At 37.9% G+C, this 22,270-nt stretch overlaps 1 long non-coding RNA gene across 2 annotated transcripts in view; it reads right to left on the bottom strand.

Moving 5' to 3' along the window:
* The window catches only part of LOC103104770 (uncharacterized), a 43,065-nt gene extending 41,231 nt beyond the window's left edge, over positions 1–1,834 (bottom strand). Inside the window, exon 1 of one of the 2 annotated variants that reach the window (XR_008913019.1) lies at positions 1,708–1,834. This is a non-coding gene — a long non-coding RNA (uncharacterized LOC103104770). The remainder of the gene's footprint in view (positions 1–1,707) is intronic. The other variant, XR_008913018.1, reaches the window with a different exon arrangement.
* Between the last annotated feature and the right edge of the window lie 20,436 nt (positions 1,835–22,270).

The following is a 22,270-nucleotide window of genomic DNA, read 5'->3' as shown; positions in this document are numbered from 1 at the left end:
AACCAAGTGTATTTATTCAACTTTGGGGACATGGTCCTCTTTCTGACAAAACTTAGAGGGAACTAAATTGGGAAGGAAAAAAAAACCTAATAAAAAGCACCATCTATAATACTGAAACATCTTTGTGCTATTTAATAAACACTTTTTTTCCCTTCAGACTCAGAAGCAGATTAATAAATGTGCAAATAAAAAGCTCCATAGAATATCAGCTAGTCAAGTTCTACTCCCTCTCCCAATAAGACAACTTTTAAAATGCAAAGACCAACACAATTCTATGAGAACTTAGTCAAAATTTATAAAATCGGGCTAGTGGTTGAAGAAAGAAAGGAAGAATAAAAAAGGAAGACATGTCCAGGCTGATGGAAAAGTTAGGTTGATAACGGTGAATTTACAACTCCTAGAGGCTCAGAATTATTAGTTTCAAGAGATGGAGTTTGAAGCTAACAAGTTCCCTTGTAAATCTCCAATGGAAATTCACAGGTGATATCTATCTATCCATCTATTTACACACACACACATATATATATACATATGCACGTGCAGATACATGTGCATGTATGTGTATATGTTTATATAACACGTTACACATAACGTGTGGCTATTAAGAATATTTGTTATGGGTACATATGCATAACACACATGTATGCTTGTAGATATACACACATAGATATATATATACCCATCTATGTGTATAGAAGTATGCTGTTATATAAAATATTGTTTATGCATATTTTATATAAAAACATGTTATATAGAGAATTTACACATACATTTTCAAAGACAAGTCTCTAAAAGTTGAGTGGTAGATTAATTTGAATGTAAATTACAACAAATTTCCAGAGATGTTATGGCTCACAGTCCTGAGGGGGGCAAATAGATCCTAGAATTCTTCATTCTTCTCAATAGAAACTAGAACACGCTATAAGCTATGAAAGAGAAGAGGTAATAGGAGGGGGGGGGCATCAGGAGTATTTTTCTCTCCACAGAACTTTGTATCCAAGGTCCTAGCTGCTACAAAGGGATGCTTCCAATCACCGCATCCACTTCCCACGCTTCCTTAGGGGAAGGCAAGACCAGGTGTTTGCACTTTCCCTTTCCACGCCCTCCTAGGTGCTGAAGTCTTAAAAGCTTGGAGAGGTGGTGAAAGAGGGAGGGAAGAAGAGGAAGATTAACCCTGGAGAAAGGAACTGGAAAGGTAAGTTGGAAGAAGCCTCTGGCTCCGTGCCACTTAGGCTCGCACCGACTAAATGTTAAATGACTGAAGGGTGGAGACTGGCAGCTGGTGAGGTGCGTCCGGGCCACCGAGAGCTCCAGGCATCTCTCTTGCCGGGACGGTCCCGGGAATGATCCCAGTGCAGGAGGGTGGGAGGCAAGAGGAACTACATAGACCCCGCGCCCAAGGGAATGTGTATGTGTAAGTATGTGTGCGAGTGTGTTGTAATTGTAAGTGTGCGTGCAAGAGTGCGTGAGTGGCGCGTGAGTGAGGGGGACAGATCCCCGCAACTGCAAGAGATCACTGGAGCCTCACGCCTACCCCACCCCCGCATTTGCTAGGTGGACCAGGTGGTAGCGGACCAAGCAAGCCCCATGCTCCGGAGCCCCCCGTATGGACCTGGCAAGGACCAAGACCCACACGGGGCAACAAGCAAACCGTTAAGCAAAAAGCTCCTCGGTTCCGTGGCCCGCCGTCTGCCTGCCTCGCCTCACCTGGTCAATCCATCGCGGCGCCGCCGCGGCCCGGGGAGTAGCGGGTAGCGGATCCTAAAGAGGCCGCCCCATTTCTTTCCCGGGCTCCGCCCACCGCGGCCGTCAAGTGGCACGCCTCCAACTCAAGATTCTCGCGAGAATGAGGCGGAGCTTTTTTTATTCCCTGCTCCCAACCTCTCCGCCTTCCCCCTGCCAGGTGGCGCTTATTTAGGATTTGAGACGGGCTCAGTGCACCTGGCCTATCAAGCTCCGCTCACTCCCACCCTAGCCAAGGCTCTAGGGTGCTTTCATCCCCGCCCCCTTCAACTGCGCCGTAATCCACGAGCCTGAACTCTTGGTGTTCAGAAAGAGAAGTGGGCTAGGGGAGGAGAAAGTGGAAGAGGCCGGCAACAGTCTGCCAGTTCTTGTGCCTCACTAACTTCCTCGGGCTAGAAAAGGACCCGCCGAAAGGGGTAATCCGTTTATTGTAACGTTTGCTCTCAGTTGCATCCACTGCTAGTTTAGAAACATCTATTGCAGTTGAAAAAATGATAAAAATCAACTCGAATGGGACAAGATCCCGTCTGAGAAATAGTAATGTTAACTGGAGAGATCCAGATTACCCTGTGATTACTAAAATCAGGGATTAATTTGCCCCTTTCAATAATGAGCACTAAATCCAGTGACCTTTTTTTCAGTCTTTCTGCAGAATTTGGCACTGTTGATTATCCCCGCCCCATCCTTGAAATTCTCTCTAGTATTCTTCTGTTTCTCCAGCTGCTCCCACTTTCTTCAACGATTGTCTTCCTCCTTTTCCCATTGAACTGTTTATTCCTAAAAATGTAATCCTTGGCCAGCTGCTCTTTTATGTTCTCGCCCTCAGAATACTCATAGCTTCAACTATCTACTTTGTGTTATTTACTGACTTTTCTGCTGCCTATCAAGCATTCCTATGTCATATATATATATATATATATATATATATGTATGTATATAAAATATTCCCTATACTGATACTATCTCTCCCCCTCTCACCCAAGCTACAAAAAGCAGTCATCACTCATTGCCTTCACAGCTTCCCTTGTCTCTCACTTGTCTTTCCTAAGCAATCTGACTTCCTAGTTGAGAATTAGTCAAAAGGACCTTACTTTTTTTTTCTTTGGAAAGTTGCATCCCACCTGTTTGAGTACAAATGCTTTCGATTCTTTGGTTGGGATGAAATCAAACCAGATCAATAACCCATCTGCCAAATGGTTTATTGGGCTGTGGCCACTCCCGAAGTCACAAACTTTTTGAGCCACAGGTGAGAGTCGAGTGCCAAGTGGACACCAAAGGTGGATGAGCAGCCCTAAACAAGGTTTGGCAGGCCCTTTCAGCAGAGGGGCTAGTCCTCCTTGCACATCCGTACACTCCAAACCAGATTGAGGGGAACTGAGGGGCCACAAACCCTTAAATGTGTTAGGGGCTCTCGACCCCAAGTATGTGAAGATTGCCCCCAATAGAATGGGCAGATGAGAACAATTTGTTCCAGTGGCCATGAAGGCAGCTACAGCAGGCTCTGTAGAATTATTAGAATTTAGACATTGAAGATGTCACAGTCCTCCATTGCATGCCAAGCTAAACTTTTGTCTTGCTTCTGGACTTCAGTAACTCTGGAAGAGAGGATGAAGCTGACAATTTTGTGCATCTTTGCCTCACTTGAATCCAATTCATGTACAAGTCAAGACGTCACCCTGTGATGTCATTGGTCCTTTTTGAAAATGAAGGACAATTAACCAGATCAGTAACCAACAATTAGAGGCTTGCCTGGTCCCCTCCAAGGTTCTAAGACTCTCCTAGTGTCCTTCCCATCAGGTCTACTTCAGAATGCAGGATCAGTCACACTACAAGCAACATATTCTCTAATATTAAGTTTTTGAGATAAATTCAACTAAGAGACTAGGACACAAGGTCTCTTGAAAGGGAGAAAAGGGAAAAGGAGTCCTTTCTACCTGCAGGCCACTGTGATGTTTCGTTTCGATCATATCCAACTGTTTATGATCCCATTTGAGGTTTCCTTAGCAAAGATACTGGAGTGGTTGACCATTTCCTTCTCTAGCTCATTTGACAGATGAGGAACTGAAGCAAACAGGGTACAGTGATTTGTCCAGAGACTGTGGGACTGAGATTTCCTTAGCTTTAGGTGTACTGTAGGTTCTTTTGCTGGAAATAGTATAAAGTATGAATTCTGCCTTTTATTGAAGAATCTTCATGTTTGTTTGTATTTGAGTTTGTTTCAGAGATTGCAATTATTGCTCCTATTTGCTTTGTATTAGCTTAAAACCCATGGCTTAGGTTATTATGAATATACTTTGTATAACCTCGTCTTACTTTGATATAAAAATGACTGTGGCACTGAGATTTCCCAAGTTTTAGGTGTATTGTAGGTTTTTGTAGTGTTGGTTTATAGGACAGAGCATGAATTCTGCCTTTGATTGAGGAGTCTTCGTTGTTTGTTCGTATTTGAATTTGTTGCTTTTTTTCCCCCACATTATTTTATTTGGTCATTTTCAAACATCCTTCATTGGAAACAAAGGTCATTTTCTTTTCCTGCCCCCCTCCCAACACCCCTCCCTTAGCCAATGCACGATTCCCCTGGGTATCACATGTGTTCTTGATTCGAACCCATTTCCATGTTGTTGGTATTTGCATTAGGGTGTTCATTTAGAGTCTCTCCTCAATCATGCCCCCTCAACCCCTGTAGTCAGTTGCTTTTCCTCGGTGTTTTTACTCCCACCGTCTGTCCTCTGCTTGTGGATAGTGTTTTTTCTCCTAGATGCCTGCAGAATGTTTTAGGGACACTGCATTGACACCAATGGAGAAGTCCATTACCTCGATTGTACCACAGTGTGTCAGTCTCTGTGTACAATATTTTCCTGGTTCTGCTCCTTTCGCTGTGCATCACTTCCTGGAGGTTGTTCCAGTCTCCATGGAATTCCTCCACCTTATTATTTATTCCTTTTTGCACAATAGTATTCCATCACCAACATATACCACAATTTGTTTAGCCACTCCCCAATTGAAGGGCATCCCCTCATTTTCCAATTTTTGGCCACCACAAAGAGCGCAGCTATGTACAAGTTGTTGTACAAGTCTTTTTCCTTATTATCTCTTTGGGACACAAACCCAGCAGTGCTATGGCTGGAACAAATGCAGACAGTCTTTTATCGCCCTTTGGGCATAGTTCCAGATTGCCCTCCAGAATGGTTGGATCAAGTCACAACTCCACCAGCAATGAATTCTTGTCCCAACTTTGCCACATCCCCTCCAGCATTCATTACTTTCCTTTGCTGGCCAGTTAGCCAATCTGCTAGGTGTGAGGGGATACCTCAGAGTTCTTTTGATTTGCATCTCTCTGATTATCAGGATTTAGAGCAATTTTTCATGTGCTTATTAATAGTATTGATTTCTTTGGCTGAAAACTGCCTGTTCATGTCCCTTGCCCATTTATCAATTGGAGAATGTCTTGATTTTTTTTTTGTACAATTGATTTAGGTCTTTATAAATTTGAGTAAATAGACTTTTGTCAGAAGTTTTTGTTATGAAGATTTTTTCCCCCAATTTATGCTTCTCTTCTCATTTATGTCACATTGGATTTTTTTGTACAAAACCTTTTTAATTTGATGTACTCAAAATTGTTTATTTTACCTTTTGTGACTCTTTCTATGTCTTGCTTGGTATTAAATTCGTTCCCTTCCCACAAGTCTGACATCTATACTATTCTGAGTTCACCTAATTTACTTATAGATTCCTTCTTTATGTGTAAGTCATTCACCCATTCTGAGTTCATCTTGGTGTAGGGTGTGAGGTGTTTATCCAAACCTAATCTCTCCTACACTGTCTGGGGTCTTTGGGTTTGTCATAGACTGTCTTGCTGAGGTCACTTACCCCAAGTCTATTCCACTGATCCTCCTTTCTGTCTTTTAGCCAGTACCAAATTGTTTTGATGACCACTGCTTTCTAATAGAGTTTGATCTCTGGGTCTGTAAGACCACCTTCCTTCGTATTTTTTTTCATTATTTCCTGGCTATCCTTGATCCCTTGTTCTTCTCAATGAACTTTTTATGTTTGTTTTCTAAATCAGTAAAAACTTTTTTTGGAAGATCGATGGGTATAACACTAAATAGATCAATAAGTTTAGGTACAATGGTCATTTTTATTATATATATATATATATATAATATATATATATATATATATATATATTATATATATATATATATCCTACCCACGAGCAGTTGATGTTTTCCCAATTGCTCAAGTCTAGTTTTAGTTGTGTGGAGAGTGTTTTGTAGTTGTGTTCATATAGTTGCTGTGTTTATCTCGGGACATCGATTCCTAAGTATTTTATATTGTCTAGGGTGTTTTGATTTGCACCTCTCTGATTAAAAGAGATGTAGAAGTCTTTTTCATGTGCTTATTAATAGTTTTGATTTCTTTGGCTGAGAATTGCCTGTTCGTGTCCATTGCCCATTTATCAATTGGAGAATGACTTGATTTTTTTTCAACTGATTTAGCTCTTTGTAAATTTGAGTAATTAAACCTTTGTCAGAGGTTTTCATGAAGATCGTTTCCCAATTTGTTGCTTCTCTTCTGATTTTAGTTACATTGGTTTTGTTTGTACCAAAAGTTTTTAATTTTATGTAGTCAAAATTATTTATTTTACATTTTGTGACTCTTTCTATGTCTTGCTTGGTTTTAAAGTCTTTCCCTTCCCAATGGTCTGACATGTATACTATTCTGGGTTCACCTAATTTACTTATAGTTTTCTTATTTATGTTCAAGTCATTCACCCATTCTGAATTTATCTTGGTGTGTAAACCTCAAATTTCCTTAGACTTATAAATGTTGGAAATTTCACCATTGGGATATTTCATACTTGGAAAATTTCTTACTGATAGTCTATTGGAATGGGAACCCCATTGGCATGGGAGGTTCCTTCTCTTCTCTTCTTAAGATTACTTTAGGACAGAAACCTTTTGCTGAACAATGTAAAGGACTTTGACCTATGCTTAAGCATAGAACAGGAATTTCTTTGAGTCATGATTGATTTTAGAATTGATACAATGGAGATACTTGGAATCAATCTCCACCCTATTCAGTCCTAACAGGATTGAGTAAGGGCTGCAGCCTAGATCAAAATTTAATTATTCCAATCTCTACCCTACTCAGGTTAACAGGATTTAGAAAGGGCTGTAGCAAAGGAGCAAAGATTTAATCATTTGAAAATATGACCTTCAACAGACATGTGCAAAAGCCAGAAACCTCTGGGCGGTCCTGGGTTAAGCTAGAGCCTCCATTGGCACAGGGAAATTGATGAACAGTGATTGGTAGATGGGAGAACGGAGGGGAGGAACTTGGATGGTTTCCTAAAAGATAGGGGGTCTGAAGACTCCAGAGGGGGTTGAGTAGTTGGTCGGTGTGGTTCGTGTGGGCTCTGAGGAGCTTGCTCTGAAGGAAGCTGAAGGTGGGGGCCTCTGAGACTGTTTCTCCATTTTGGTCACGTGAGTAATAGGGACTGATCTTTTTTCTTTGCCTCAGCTATCTAAGGGCTTGGGCCTTTTGGCCCAGCCTAAACAGAAGGGGTATTTAAGCCCTATTTCCTTCTCTCCCTTTTCTCTCTCTCTATCTCTAATTACTTCCTCCTATTGTAATTAAACTCTATAAAAGATTGACGGCTGACTTAAGTTTTCATTTAGGAATTACATAGCTGATTCCTTGGCGACCTTAAATTAATATATATCAGTCTTTTAAAGTGATTCCCTTGTCACAGGTGTAGGGTGTAAGGGGTTGATCCAAACCTAATCTCTCCCACACTGTCTTCCAATTTTCCCAGTAGTTTTATGAAATAATGGATTTTTGTTTCAAAAACTGGGGTTTTGGGGTTTCTCATAAACTGTCTTGCTGAGATCATTTATGCCAAGTCTATTCCACTGATCCTCCTTTCTGTCTCTTAGCCAGTACCAAATTGTTTTGATAAGCACTGCTTTACAGTATAGTTTGAGATCTGGGACTTCAAGTCCTCCTTCCTTTGCATTTTTTTTTCATGATTTCCCTGGATATCCTTTACCTTTTGTTCTTCCAAATGAACTTAATTATGTTTTTTTTCTAATTCAGTAAAGTAGTTTTTTGGTAGTACAATGGGTATGGCACCAAATAAGTAAATTAATTTGGGTAGGATTATCATTTTTATTATGTCAGCTCGTCCCATTCGTGAGCACTGAATGTTTTTCCAATTGTTTAGATCTAGTTTTAACTGTGTGGTAAGTGTTTTGTAGTTGTGTTCCTATAGTTCCTGTGTTTGTCTCAGCAGATAGATTCCTAGATATTTTGTATTGTCTAGGGTGATTTCAAATGGTATTTTTCTTTCTAATTCTTGCTGCTGAAATGCATTAGAAATATATAGAAATGCTGATGACTTATGCGTGTTTATTTTGTATCCTGCAACTTTGGTAAAGTTGTTATTTCGAGTCACTTTTTGGTTGATTCTCTAGGGTGCCTTAAGGGTTCCATTATATCATCTGCAAAGAGTAATAGCTTGTTCTCCTCACTGCCAATTTTAATACCTTCAATTTCTTTTTCTTCTCTAAATGCTACTGCTAGAGTTTCTAGTACAATATTAAATAGTAAAGGTTATATAAAGGGCATCCTCGTGTTACTTCTGATCTTATTGGGAAGGCTTTGCTTTTATCCCCATTGCAGATGATGTTTCCTGATAGTTTTAGATATATACTGTTTATTATTTTTAGGAAAGGTCCTTGTATTCCTATACTTTCTAGTGTTTTTAATAGGAATGGGTGTTGTATTTTATCAAAGGCTTTTTCTGCGGCTATTGAGATAATCATGTGGTTCTTGTTGGTTTGCTTGTTGATGTGGTCAATTATGTGGATAGTTTTCCTAATATTGAATCTGCCTTGCATTCCTGGTATAAATGCTACTTGATCATAGTGAATGACCCTCCTGATCACTGCTGGAGTCTTTTTTGCTAACTTCCTATTTAGGATTTTTGCATCTATATTCATTAGGGAGATTGGTCTATAATTTTCTTTCTCCGTTTTTGCCCTGCCTGGCTTTAGAATCAGTACCATGTTTGAGAACTTCCTCTTTGCTTATTATTTCAATGAGTTTGTATAGTATTGGGATTAGCTCTTCTTTGAATGTTTGATAGAATTCACTTGTGAATCTATCAGGTCCTGGGGATTTTTTCTTAGGAAGTTCTTTGATCACCTGTTGGATTTCATTTTCTGATATGGTATCATTTAAGACTTCTAGTTCTTCTTCTTTTAGTCTAGGTAATTTATATTTTTGTAACTATTCATCCATATCACCTAGATTGGTATATTTATTGCCATATAATTGGACAAAGTAGTTTTTAATGAGTGCCTTAATTTCCTCTTCTTTGGAGGTGAGGTCCTTCTTTTCATCTCTGATGCTGTTAATTTGCTTTTCTTCCTTTTTTTTAATTAGATTGACCAGTACTTTGTCTATTTTGTTTGTTTTTTCAAAGTACCAGCTTCTAGTCTTATTTATTAGTTCAATAGTTCTATCACTCTCGAATTTATTAATTTCTCCCTTAGTTTTTAGAATCTCTAGTTTGGTTTTCTTCTGGGGGGTTTTGATTTGTTCACTTTCAATTTTTTTATTTACATTTCCAATTCATTGATCTCTGCTCTCCCTAATTTGTTAATATATGCACTAAGAGATATGAATTTTCCTTTGAATACTGCTTTGGCTGTATTTTATAAGGTTTGAAAGGATATCTCACCATTGTCATTTTCCTCAATGAAATTATTGTTTCTATGATTTGTTCTCTGATTTTTGGAGTATCATTATTTAATTTCAAATTAATTTTTGATTTGGCTCTCCATCTACCCTTACTGATCATTATTTTTATTGCCTTATGATCTGAAAAGTTTTCATTTATTATTTCTGCTTTTCTGCATTTGTATGCCATGTTTCTGTGACCTAGTGTATAATCAATCTTTGTGAATGTGCCATGTGGTGTTGAGAAGAAGGTGTATTCCTTTTTGTACCTATTTATTTTTCTCCATATGTCTATTAACTCTAATTTTTCTAAGATGCCATTCACATCTTTACCTCTTTTTTTAGTTGTGTGGAAAGTGTTTTGTAGTTGTGTCCATATAGGTCCTGTGTTTGTCTTGGGAGATAGATTCCTAGGTATTTTATTTTGTCTAAGGTGATTTTGAATGGGATTTCTCTTTCTAGTTCTTGCTGCTGAGCTGTATTGGAGGGATCTGAGAAATGGGAAAGAAGCTATTCACTAATATTCTTCATCTCATCATTAACTGCCAAGTCCTCCAAAACACTGGAACCATAGTTGACCCAATAAGTACTTTTTAGATTGTAGTTTACTCAGTTTCTTTCAGAATAGAATTTTACTTAATTCTCCTCAGAAATTCTAGTTAACTGCTTTCCCTGTAGAATAAAGTTTAACTCAGTTAAGTTCTTATCAGGAAGTCAGTTAAACTCATTTAGTTCTGTAATTTAGTTTAGTAATCTTCCACAGATTGTCTCATAGAATTTCTCTAACGATATTTATCTTTTTCCTCATATGTGAAGTTCTGTCAGTCTTTTCTAAATGTCTCACATAGATTCCTTCTGTTAATGCAGTTAAACTGTTAATCTCCAGGTTTTCTACCTTTTTCTTAAAGATTAGTAACTATACAAAGTATTTTGTTCTTCTAATTTTTTTAATGGGATTCAGATAGAAACAGACAAGCCATTATTCTTTTATTATATTCAGTGTTTTGCAGAATAAATAAAAACACTGCCTTTTGCCATTGACTTAAAGAGTCACTGAAAGCATTTTTGGCACAACCTTAGTCAGCAGAGGAGATGGCGGGAATATCATAGATCTGGTTTTTCCCCATATAATTTTAATGTCTTCTGCTATGTCTTTATATTTTGAAGGTTTTTCCTCCTAAATGTTTTGGAGATTGAGTATTTAGTAGGTTAATTAAATAATTCTTACTTTGATTATTTTGTTATTAAATATTTCTCTTATAATAATTATCTCATTTTTATTAAATATTCTTTCTTTTTAGCGAACTGATCATTGGAAATAGTGGGCAAGCAACGACTACTTTTGTAATGCTATTCCACTTCCAATAGAGTTTGTTTAATTCTGAAGGAGATTTAGGATTTGTATTTGTAGTAATCTTCTGCTTTATAATTCCAGTTACATGCTTATATAATAAATATCCAGTGGATAGTGAGTGACTGTAATCTACAGTGAAAGATTGCACATTTTTTTTACTATTTCATTGTGAAATTCAAATTGATCAGTAAATCTCATGAAAACCTTTTTGTTGACCTAATCTGGAATTGCAAGCAAAATTTCTTTCACATTGCTAAATAAATCTGCATGACTCAGCATTTGTTTGATGCTTCTTTTTTGACATACTATTTGAATGCATGCAGATGTGGAAGGTCTTTTTATTACATTCATGGATCTTAGTAGTTTCAGAGGCTCTATCTGGAGGTAAACCAATTTTTTTGTTCCATTTGACAAATCTAATAGCCTATACTCATTGTCAACCTTTAGTATTGCTATTTGTTTCAAAAGGTTTTTATCAACTAAAAAAAAATCTGTTTTCATTTTTTTATTATGCATATTGAGAACCTCTTCCAATCTTTTCCTGCCATTCAGAGGAAGTGCTTACCACTATAACATTGTATGGGTTTTTATTTAGATACCTTCTAGATTCATTTTGGTACATTTTATAATGCTGAAGGAATTTTGTTTTGTTTTGTTTTTAACCCTTATCTTCTGCCTTGGAATCAATACTATGTATTGGTTCTAAGACAGATCAGTAAGGGCTAGGCAATGGAGGTTAAGTGACTTGCACAGGGTTATGCAACTAGGAAGTGTCTGAGGCTAGAATCTCCCACCTTTGGGCCTGGTTTTCAATCCAGTGAGCTACCCAGCTGCACCCCACCGCCTTACTTTTTTCTCCCTCTCTCCCTCTCTGAATCTAGATCAAAGCACACTGTTTTTACTTTCTTGATTTTGTTCAATTTGATTTTCTTTCCACAAAAGGATTAATATGGGAAAATGTTTCACATGACTGTACATGTAAACTCTATCTAGGATTGCTTAATATCTCAAGATGGGTAGGGACTTGGAGGAGAGAGAGGCAGGGAGAGAATTTGAGACTAAATATTCTTTGAAAGCTGTTAGGAACTGTTTTTATATATAATTGGGGAAAAATTTTAAATTAAAAAAAAAAAAGGAAATCCCCTCTTCCCCCAAAATCATTGATGGATCCAAGATTTAAAATGTCCCAGTGTAATCAGTAGTGACAAGTTCCTGGGGTAAAATTGGGGTCCGATGTGCCCCACAGAGAAGGTGACTCCCATCTCTTACTTGGCCTCTAAAAATACTGGGGATTTGGGAGAAGAACCCTCATGAAACAGCTCCTTCAGGCACTATCCTTCCACTCTCTCATTCAGTTCCTGAAAGTTAATTCTAACTCTAATCCTAATTCTCAGAATTATGTTTTTAAGAGATTTTCTCACTAGAGGTTTTGAGAAGACAGAGAGAAGATTTATTCCCATAACAGGAAACATTAGGTGACAGAAGAACAATATTCCAATTCTTCTCCTGAGGAATATTGGTGGTAGATGGACACCCCAGCTGCTTGCAGATCACAGAAATCTCATTTCTGCCCCAGACATCATTACACACCAGACTCCAGTAGCCCTGGAATTTAACTTCCATTTTTCCAGCATACCTGCTGCTTTCAATGGTCAACCTCAGTTCCATGTTAGAGTCCCCTGCAATAGACACAGGCTCATAGCACTGGAGAATTCATAGGAAATTCAGTATAATTCTAAAATATATTATGCAGTATTTTTGATGATCTCTTTTCCCTTCCATTTTCTGAGAAGGTGATTTCCTCCACTTCCATCCGTGGTGACCTCTGAGAAGAGCACATCCCCTTTGGGAAAAAAAAAAGGAATTATCAAATCTCTATTTAGCATCCTGGACTTCACATTGAGAAAAGGACAGATGCTCAGCACAGCCTTCGAATGGTGCTTCTACTTAGAAACTTCTTTGATGCCTGCCTGCCTCTTCTGTTCTTTAACCATATCTTCTCCTGTGGTTTTTATTTCTGAAACCTCTAATCCTTGAATTTTTACACAAAAACCCACCCTGTTCCTAAAAGCCTGGAGATTTGGGAGAGTGATAAATGGTAGAAAGCAGTGTTGGTATATTGGATAAAAAACCCTGTCTTTAGAGTCAGAAAGAATTTAGGTTTGGATCAACATCTCGCACCCTACACCAAGATAAACTCAGAATGTGTGAATGACCTGAATATAAAGAAGGAAAGTATAAGCAAATTAGGCAAACACAAAATAGTATACTTGTCCGATCTATGGGAAAGGAAAGACTTTTAACCCAAGCAAGAGCTAGAAAAAAATGACAAAATGTAAAATTAATAATTTTGATTACATCAAATTAAAAAAGTTTTCATACAAACAAAACCAATGCAAACAAAATTAGAAGGGAAGCAACAAATTGAGAAACAATTTTCATAACAAAAACCTCTGACAAAGGTCTAATTACTAAAATTTATAAAGAGCTAAACCAGTTGAAAAAAAATCAAGCCATTCTCCAATTGATAAATGGGCAAGGGACATGAATAGGCAATTTTCAGTTAAAGGAATCAAAACTATTAATAAGCACATGAAAAAGTGTTCTAAATCTCTTATAATCAGAGATGCAAATCAAAACAACTCTGAGGTATCACCGCACACCTAGCAGATTGGCTAACATGATAGCAAAGGAAAATAACGAATGCTGGAGGGGATATGGCAAAGTCAGGACATTAATGCATTGCTGGTGGAGTTTGAATTGATCCAACCATTCTAGAGGGCAATTTGAAACTATGCCCAAAGGGCAAAAGACTGTCTGACCTTGACCCAGCCATAGCACTGCTGGGTTTGTACCCCAAAGAGATAATAAGGAAAAGGACTTGTACAAGAATATTCATAGCTGCGCTCTTTGTGGTGGCCAAAAATTGGAAAATGAGGGGATGTCCTTCAATTAGGGAATTGCTGAACAAATTGTGGTATATGTTGGTGATGAAATACTATTGTGCTAAAAGGAATAATAAAGTGGAGGAATTCCATGGGGACTGGAACAGCCTCCAGGAATTGATGCAGAGTGAGAGGAGTAGAACCAGGAGAACATTGTACACAGAGACTCATACACTGTGGTACAATCAAATGTAATGGACTTCTCCAATAGTGGCAATGCAGTAATCCCGAACAACTTGGAGAAACCTACGAGAAAAACCACTATCCACATTCAGAGGAAACACTGTGGGAGTAAAAACACTGTAGAAAAACAACTGCTTGATTACATGGCTCAAGCGGATATGACTGGGAATGTAGACTCTAAATGAACATACTAGTGCAAACACCAACAACATGGAAATAGGTTCTGATCAAGGACACATGTAATACCCAGTGAAATGTGTGGCAGCTATGGGAAGGGTTGGGGGAGGGAGGGAAATAATATAATTCTTGTACCAAGGAATAATGTTCTAAATTGACTAAATAAATTAACTTTAAAAAAAAGAATCTGAAAGAACTAGGTTCATATCCTTCCTTGGACAAGTTACATGATCATGGGCAAGCCACCTAAGCTTTCCTGAGCTTCAACTGCCTCACCTGTAAAAATAACTAGAATCAACTGTAGTGCCCATCTCACAAGATTATTGTGAGAATCACATGTGTTCAGCTATAGAAAGCCTCCTTCTCCCAGAGGGGACTCGTATTTCTACGGAACCAAACAATGAATGGCATATGTCCTAACTAGTTTCAATCATATTTTGATATGGAACTTTTCAGCATGTCCTCCATTAAGAACGGTGATTCATTTTCATTTCTCATATCTTGACAGTTATCAGATGAAGAAATCAAAAGTATCAGTCACATGAAAAAGTATTCTAAATCCCGCCTGATTAGAGAAATGCAAATCAAAACAACTCTGAGATACCACCTCAGATCTAGCAGCTTGGCCAACATGACAGTAAAGGTAAATAATAAATGTTGGAGGGAATGTAGCAAAATTGGGACACTAATGCATTGTTGGTGGAGTTGTGAATTGATCCAAACATTCTGGAAGGCAATTTGGAATTATGTCCAAAGTGCTATAAAAGAAAGCATGCCCTTTGATCCAGCACTACTAGGTTTGTATCCCAAAAAGATTTAAAAAATGGGGATGGACCTGTTTGTGCAAAAATATTTATAGTTGCACTTTTGTGGTGGCAAAAATTGGAAAATGAGGTGCCGGAATACTATGTAAGAAATGGTGAATAGCTTGATTTCCATATGAGTGAGATGAGCAGAACCAGGAGAACAAAACTACAAAAAGTGAACCATTGTGGGATTATCATATTTCATTGACTTTACTAAATACGAATAGCAATGCAATTGTCCAGGACAATCTTGAGGGAGTTATGAGAAAGAATGCTAGCTACATCAAGAGCAAGAACTTTGGGAGTAGAAATGCAGAAGAAAAGCATATGATTTATCACTTGTTTATATGGGTATATGATTTGGGACTTTGATTTTCAAAGATTATTACAAAAATTAATAATATGGAAATAGGTTTTGAGTGATAGCATATATATAACCCACGGGAATTGTTTGCCGGCTCTGGGAGGAGAGAAGGAAAAGAACATGCATCACATAACCATGAAAGTACTTAAAAAAAAACAAAACATTTATCCTATTATTTACTTCTATCAAATTGTCCATCCTCAACATCCTTTTAAAATGATGACCTAAAATAGGCCTTTGTGGGAATTTATTTTTCATATGCTGAAAATGAAAATTTTATATTAAATTCCTATATATTAGGGGGAATTATTGAATATTCCTTTGTCTGGGAGCAGTCTGCTCCATTTTGTATTTTTTGTGTGTCTTTGGGAATTCAAAGGAATATCTTCCTTTTTAACAGAATTTGGTTAATAATTGAAGGAATTCTTTTCCTGTGTATGTGTTTCGCATAATGTGGGGATGGAGGGGTTAGTAAACCACTTCTTAATTTAGATTAATTAGTTAGTTAAATTAGTTATCACCAATTAATGATAACTTGGAATGGTCAAGTCAAAGAGCTGAATAATGAGCTCCTAAATAATTATTAGACTTCTTAAGGTGCTTGAGGTTGTCTCTAGTTTTTGAGAGACAATGAAAAGATGTCTATCACTTATTATGTTGGTTTAACAAATAAACCTGATCTAATCAATAAGCTTATATTTGCCCCAAATCAGTCCCTTGAGATAATTTTAATCATAAGACCTTTCTGGAAGAATAGAGGTAGAGGGCTTTGGGAGAAACAGAGATGGCATATAAACAAAGTATAGCAACATAGATTTGATAATTGAAAATCATTGATCTCTTTTGTATCAGACATAAAATAGGGAAGGAGGATGAAAGATGAAGGGAGGGTGTTGAAGGAATACTACAGGAAAACAAGCCAATTAATGTACTCATCTTGGAGCTCGCAATTAGTAAGCACATTTTGAAAAAAATAGCTGGACATTATATAATAAAAGTAATAAAACTTTGTACCTTGCCCAAAGTTCCTGAAGGGTAGTTTTGAATAGGAGAAAAGACTTAACATGCACACAAAAATTCAAAGGCACATTGTTTATAATGGCAGAAATTTGGCAGTAAATTAAGTTGCCTCTGGTTAAGAAAGGACTGAGTAAATGACAGACTATGCATGAAATGTCAATATGCATTTCATAGTGAATCCTAGGAGAGAAATCAAAGAAAGTTTTCATGAAGTGAAGTCTCATCAAGAACAAACCTGGTGATGAGTTGGTAGAATATAGAAAAAGTCATCAGATAGCCGGGTCTAGCTAAAAACAAGGGTTGCTGCTAGAACTATGTGAACTATGCACAAACATGCCCCACCTTTCTTTCTTTTTTAAAAATCCTTACCTTTCATCTTGGAATCAATACTGGCTGGTTCCAAGGCAGAAGAGTGGTAAGGGCTAGGCAATGGGGGTTAAATGACTTGCCCAGGGTCACACAGCTGGGAAGTGTCTGAGACCAGATTTGAACCCAGTACCTCCCATCTCTAGGCCTGGCTCTCAATCCACTGAGCTACCCAAATTTCCCCTACACCCCATCTTTCTTGAAGTGACCTGACAACTATTCAAGGTGGATGTTTTGTGTGTTACTCCTGAGAATCCTCTTCAGCCTTGTTTTGCTCAATGTTTTCAGGGACTAGACCACATGTTGGTCCAGTACTGTAAATGAATGCTAGATGGCAATGTTGTACTTTCTTGAAACCAAAATGATCACTAAAAAGGTACAATCATATGCAGGATGCTCCTTAATTTGTTCTTATCCCTTCACCACCATTTCCAGGTTGTCACTGGCTTTGTTCTTTCTGAAGTCTCCCTTATTCTATAGCTGGACAATCTATCTAGCTATAGTGATAGATACAAAAATATTTTTAAAAGAGTACCAAAAAAACATTTCTTAATGGACAGAAAGAACTTACAGAAGGGGGTAGCAACGAAGAGGACAATGTGGTATTGCCTTGTTAAATACAATACATCTCTAACTGTCTATTACAAAAGCCAAAGCCACATAAACGTTCTTATGAGAACTTCTTATGGAATCCACTTCAGTATGCCTTTTGTTTGCTACTGAATCTTATGTTCACAATAAAAAGGAAAGTGGCCTACTTATGCTTCTATGTGTCAAGCAGGGACTGATCACCTCTGCTCTTTAGCCCACTGTAATAACATGTCTTGGGCTTCCAAAGAGAAGTAGAGGCAGCACAGCTTCCTGGGAAGAGCACTGTATTTTTAGTCTTAAGACCTGATTTGTAAGCGCAGACATTGTAAGCAAAGCAGGGCATCTTTTCTATTCTCCTCTTCCTCATCTCTATCAATGAGTGCAATGATGTATGTACTTTATGCCTCTAAGCATTGGCATCATGTCTCTAGGCTCCCTCACAGTTATTTCTCTTCCCTAATGATCCATCCATAAGGTATTTGGCTTCAGAATGACTCTATTGTGTCAGAAGATTTTCTTCATATTACATCAAAAGTTTTCCTTTGCCACTTGCATGTGGACTTGGTAACTAAGGTCTTACTGGTGAGTTGTCTCTGTTGATGAGAAATTTGGATGACTCTGTTTACCTCTGCCTTTTGAGAAACCTCAGTACCAATCACCCCTGTTTGGGGGTTGAACTTTAGAGCTGTTTGGGAACACTTAGCTAGGTGGGATTTGAATCTTGATGATTGTTATTGTTTCTGAATTTTACTCTGTTGTATCTCTAGAGTACTGCACAAAGAGAGGTATGTGTGAGCCTTCATCCTATGAAAGGGAAAAAGCTTCAAGAAAATCAGGCAAAACCTGAAGAACCAGCTCAGTGTCTAAGTAGACAAAATCCTGCATTTGGTGCCAGGCAGACATGAGTACCATGCTGCCTCAGTCAAATACTAGTTGTGTGACCCCAGTGAAGCTATATGGCTCTTTGTCATTTCCAAACATATCATTCTTTCCTCTCTCCCATCCTTCTTGCTTCTAACATAAGTAAACTCCTTGAGGGCAATAACTGTCTTGCTTTTCTTTACACCTAACTGCTTCAGGAAGGATCAGGAGATTCCCCAGAAGACTATAACTACCTAGAGAAATAGAACAGACATAGTAATAGGTAAAACAGTTACACAAATATACAAAGTGATGTACAAATTTGCTACAGGAGTATAAGTGGAAAGTATAGCCACAAAACAATTGAAAATGAAATTTGTGAATCAAACTTAACACCAAGAAGAGACAAGAGAGAACCTCTCCCCACCCCCCTACTCCCACTCCCATGTCCAGTGTTTTCAAGAGGTATGGAACATTGCATAAGATTTCAGGATTTTAAAAAAGAAACTTTTTGATTTTGATGGTTTTTTTCCCTTTTGCTCCTCTTTGTAAAATTTTGGGGTGGGGTGGTAGTTGTAGTCAGTTATTGTAATAATACATTTTGGGGAAGGGAAGAATGAGGGATTTCTAAGATTAAGATGAAAACAATTACAGCAGTCCAGTGGTTGATGCATACTTAATTCTCTCTACCTCTCCAGGTCCTTTCAGCATCTTATTCTGGAAATAGACATCAATTCAATATTCCTGTTGCTTCTGAAAAGGGAATGACAGTTGGCCATTCACCATCTATATGAGTCCCAGACAAGAATGCTTTTATTTTTTCTAGATACTACTCTTTTTTCTATGTTGTCTTTCACTTTTAGAATGCAAGTTCCTTGAGGGCAGGAATTGTCTTACTTTTTAAATTTTGTGACCAGTGCCTGGCATGAAGTACATGCTTAATAAATGCTTCTTTTTCATTTATTCGACAAAATCCCTCAGTTTAAATATAGCCATTAAGTTCCCAAACCATTCACCTTGCCAAATCAGGTCCACCAGGCTAGATCTCATCTCCAGGGTTCTTGGGAGAGACTGAGTGTGGAGGAGAGAATTTACAATGCATGCAGAGGGCAAAAGGCTAGAGACAGAAGCTGTCAATCAAAATGAAGATTCCATTGGAATGTTACTGGGAAAGACAGTTGGAGCCAAGCCAAAGGCTGAACTGGGCTGGTAGGCTTTTGGACTGGGCTTCTGGGCTTTTGGCTTGTGGCTGATGGTGGAGAAGAAGCTATTTGTGTCTCTGGACTTGAATTAATCAAGTTGGAGGTTACCAGGCTGATTGGTGGAGAAGAAGAAAGACAGTTGTCCGCATATTTCTCTGATTGACTCTGTTTACAAAAATGTCTGGATAGCCATACCCTCAATATCTCCAACCTTAGACTCCCTGTAGAGAATAGAGAAACCCTATCCCTCTTACCTTATTCTCCATCCTTTCCTGTCTTCCCCAAATAAACCTTACTTGAGTAAGTTAAAGAAGAGAAAAGAATATTTCCTCTAGAGCATCATAGTTCACACTGGGTGTTACTAAAGAGGGGAGGAAAGGGAGATTGAAAAGGGGGAGGAAGGGAGACATAAAGGGAGGAGGGTAGGCAAAACTTGATCCATTAGTTATTTAGTATCAATCAATATGTACCCCCTCAGAAATCTATCTATTACCGATTGGCACCCCTAAAACAGACACAATCTTAAGAAACAACAGTAGGAAAGATGTTTAAGCAAAGTATCTGTGGAGCTGTGGTGATGGCAGCTATTACTGGATTTGGGGTCTACAATATACGTTATAGCAAAATGACACATATGATATTTGATTCTCTGGATTACATTGGCAACACAACCATGTTTATACTGCTGTTGCCTTTTCAGACTAAACCTTTACTCTGGTTGGTTTTGATTCAAGTGTACATCATTTCTATGGCAGCCTTACAGACGCTGATCCATTTAAAGAATATCTTTAAATTTGTGATCCCCAAAAAGACAGAACAGATACAGGTGGTGGATAAAAACCTTGAAAACATTATTAAGAGATTGTTTGAGGAATTGATCAAGGAAAAAGTGCTAGACCAGGTTAAGGACAACAACAATGGACAGGCAGATAGTGTACCCAAAGAAAAAGAAAGAAGACTAAGAAATCTGAGGTCAATGCAAAGGGAAATGAAGGTGACAAGGGCACTGTCTGATAGTGAACTAGAAAAGATTTGTCCACTAAAGGAGGTCACCAAGCTATCCAGTACAACTGGTGTACTACAATCTAAAGTGCACAGACAGTTTACATCACAGGAACTTGAATCCCTAAAGAAACGTTTTTCCAAATTTTCCAAATTTCACCTTTCGAAACACAGAAAGAATTGAAACGTGCTTTTAGGATTGCTGACCCAGACTTTGAAGATGTAGAATTTCTCCTATCTGAACTGTTTAGTCCCCATGAGCAAAGGCAAATTCCTTGAGAAGACAAGAATTGATAACAACCTAACTAGTTGACCAACTGAGGAGCAAAGGGAAGATCTAGATTTTGCAAACCCCACTAGCATGTCATACTTAAGGAAATGTAGGTATATGATACAATGAACACCTGTGAAGTATTCCCATCAATACAATGAGAAAATCTCAAAGGTCTCATGATTAAAAATGTCATCTGCTTCCAGAGAATGAAAAAAAAATTAGTAAAAGGGGACCAAGGTCTTAATTTAGTGGAAACCATCTAGTGAAAGTGAAGCAGATGCTCACTTTCAAAACTCATTGAGCCAAAAATGTACAAGACCCTGAAACCAATAAGATATTAAGATATATAAAAATAGCTCTTTAATTAAAAAGAAATTAGGAGATGAGCATTAGGGATAGAGGAGTCCCTACTTCTAAATTTCTTCTCTCTTCCCACCTTGGCTACATTTAGTGACAAGATAAAACTCCTAGATTTCTTGAAGCTAGCTGACAAACCTCCCTGATCTAGTTAAATCACCCCCAAAATAATCTGCCTGGCTAAAATTCACCTTTTACTCCAAAAAATTGGTTTCAGGGATTTGTTAACAGTGGTTCAGAATGACAGAGCTTACTCTGCAGGGTTTTACTCTGGGTTGGGACCCAAAGCCCAATGTAACTTAAAATAAAGCCCACGTAAATTGGCATATACAGACAGCAGGGATAATTAGATCTGCTCCAAACTGCTCTTCAGCTGATCAGGAACCACAGGGAAGGATTGAAGGGTTGTCCTTTGACCTTTGTTCTCCCAAAGAGTTGAGATAGAAAAAGCTCCTAGAAGCAGCTCGTCCTCCCTCTCTTTTGGGTAGGACCACAATTCAGTCCAAGACCAAGATTCTGGACCAAGTGACAGTTGTTTATCAGTTAACCCTTCTCCATGGCTTCTAAAATACTTTCTCTAAAATTCTTTGGCACTTTCCAACTGTCCATCTTATACTTCTCTCTCTAATTTCCCTCTTACAAGAAAGAACTGAAATCTAGATGAAATCTAAATCTAAATCTAGATGAAATCAAACTTTTCTCATGTTCTGTATTGATTTTTTTGTTTGTTCCTTCCACAAAAGGATTAATATAGGAAAATGTTTTCCATGATTGTACATGCAAGAGCTATATCAGACTGCTTACCATCTCAGTTTGGGAGATATGGGTGAGGAAGGTAAGAATTTGAGACTCAAATTCTTTTTTTAAGTGTTGAAAACTAGAGTGAAATTATGAATAATTTAGGTGAACATAGAATCGTATACCTGTCAGATCTGTGGGAAAGGAAGGAATTTAAGACCAAGTAAGAGATAGAGAACATTGCAAACTAAAATGAATGACTTTGATGATATCAAATTTAAAAGGTTTTGTACAAACAAAATCAATGCAACCAAAATGAGAAGGAAAGCAACAAGAGAAGATTTTTATATCAAAACTCTCTGACAAAGATTTAATTTCCCAAGTATATAAGGAATTGAGTTAAATTTACCAAAAAAATCAAGCTTGTATCTATCTCAGCATGATTTGGGAGTTTCATGGCAGCCTGAATCCCTGTTCACACTAAGCCCAGCTGCCCTTCAGATAGATGTAGCTGTGTGCTGCCCCTGCCATCCCCTGTCCA

Source organism: Monodelphis domestica, chromosome 6 (genome assembly GCF_027887165.1).
Source record: "Monodelphis domestica isolate mMonDom1 chromosome 6, mMonDom1.pri, whole genome shotgun sequence".
Taxonomy (NCBI): domain Eukaryota; kingdom Metazoa; phylum Chordata; class Mammalia; order Didelphimorphia; family Didelphidae; genus Monodelphis; species Monodelphis domestica.
Note: the sequence above shows the minus strand (reverse complement) of the source record. Positions and strands in the feature narration are given on the sequence as shown.